We start from the raw sequence: 1,632 nt of genomic DNA on the forward strand, positions 1-1,632 counted from the left end.
GATCTGAGAAAATGCTGGATATGATTTTAATTTTCTTGAATATCTTGAAGCTTGTTTTGTGTTCTACCATATGGTCTGTCTTTGACAATGTTCCATGTGCATTTGAAAAGAATGCATATTTTGCTTCTTTGGGGTGGAAGGTTCTGAATATATCAATTAAGTTCATTTGATCTAGTATATTGTTTAGTGCCACAATGACTTTGTTGATTCTTTGTTTAGAAAATCTGTCCGTTGTTGACGGTGGGGTGTTAAACTCCCCTGCTGTAAATGTGTTGTTCTCTGCATCTTTCTTGAAATCCTCCAAGATTTTCCTTATATATTTTGGCACTCCTATGTTGGGTGCATATATGTTTACAATGTTTTTGTCTTCTTGGTGGATTCTACCCTTGAGTATTATGAAGTGTCCTTCTCTGTCTCTTTTTATGGCCTTTGTTTTGAAATCTATTTTGTTTGATATAAGTATTGCTACCCTGCCTTGTTTTCGTGGTCATTTGGTTGTAATATTTTTTTCCAAACCTTCACTTTCAATCTGTGTAGGTCTTTTGTTCTGAGGTGGGTCTTGTGTAGGCAGCATATGTGTGGGTCATGCTTTCTTATCCATTCCAATAGTCTTTGTCTTTTGATTGGAGTGTTTAATACATTTACATTTAAGATTATTGTTGGTAAGTGCTTTTTCATTGTCATTTTTCCCCTTTGTACCTGTGCTGTCCCCCCACCTCTGTTTTTGTTCATTTTCCTAAAGCAGTCCCTTTAGAATGTCTTGCAATACTGGTTTGGTGGGAGTTTATTCTTTTAGGCTTCTTTTTTCTGGGAAACTGCTTATTTCACCTTCCATTTAAAATGAGAGGCTTGCTGGGTAGAATAGTCTTGGTTGCAGGCCTTTGCTTTTCATTACTTGCAATATTTCTTGCCATTTCCTTCTGGCTAGTAGTGTTTCTATGAAGAAATCTGCTGCTAGCCTTATCAGGGCTCCCTTGTATGTTACTATCTGTTTCTCCCTTGCTGCCTGTAAGATTCTCTATTTGTCCTTAAAATTTGGCATTTTAATTATGATGTGTCTTAGGGTAGGCCTCTTTGGGTTCATCTTGATTGGGACCCTCTGTGCTTCATGGACTTGCGTGAGTGTTTCTCTCAAGTTTAGATTATGGAACACTTCATGAATTTGCATGTCATCCATATGAAAGGGTGCTAATCTTTTCTGTATCAGCCTAATTTTTAGTATATGTGCTGCTGCAGCCAGCACCTTTCTTTGTCTTTTTAATCACTTCTGTGACCTCCACAAAGAGTAAGTTTCCCTTTACTCTTAACCATCACCCTTTACCATTTTCCCTAAGGAATGTCAGGTTAGAAGCTAACAGAGGTTTGAAAGAAAGTGGAATTGAGACTGCCTGTGTGTGTGCATGCACACCTCCAACTCATAGATAGATAAGAATACATTAATAATTGTAGAGCATCTTGAGATCAAATGACTTTTTTTGTCATTTATTGAGCACCTGTAATTGGCCAAGTACTTTGCATTATTATCTCAATTATATCTTATTTATAAGTCCATCTGTTATCTTGTACCAGAAAGGATTTAAGGTTAGATTATTTAATTTAATTCCTACAATAACTCTGTGACTCAGGGTTGAT

The 1,632-nt window shown here is 36.6% G+C and overlaps 1 non-coding gene across 1 annotated transcript; it reads right to left on the reverse strand.

The window, feature by feature from the left end:
• Window positions 1-1,138: 1,138 nt before the first annotated feature.
• LOC114489273 lies at window positions 1,139-1,243 on the reverse strand. The gene has a single exon (XR_003683842.1). It is a non-coding gene; the product is annotated as a U6 spliceosomal RNA (small nuclear RNA).
• Window positions 1,244-1,632: the final 389 nt, after the last annotated feature.

This window comes from Phyllostomus discolor, chromosome 14, assembly GCF_004126475.2.
Source record: "Phyllostomus discolor isolate MPI-MPIP mPhyDis1 chromosome 14, mPhyDis1.pri.v3, whole genome shotgun sequence".
Classification (NCBI taxonomy): domain Eukaryota; kingdom Metazoa; phylum Chordata; class Mammalia; order Chiroptera; family Phyllostomidae; genus Phyllostomus; species Phyllostomus discolor.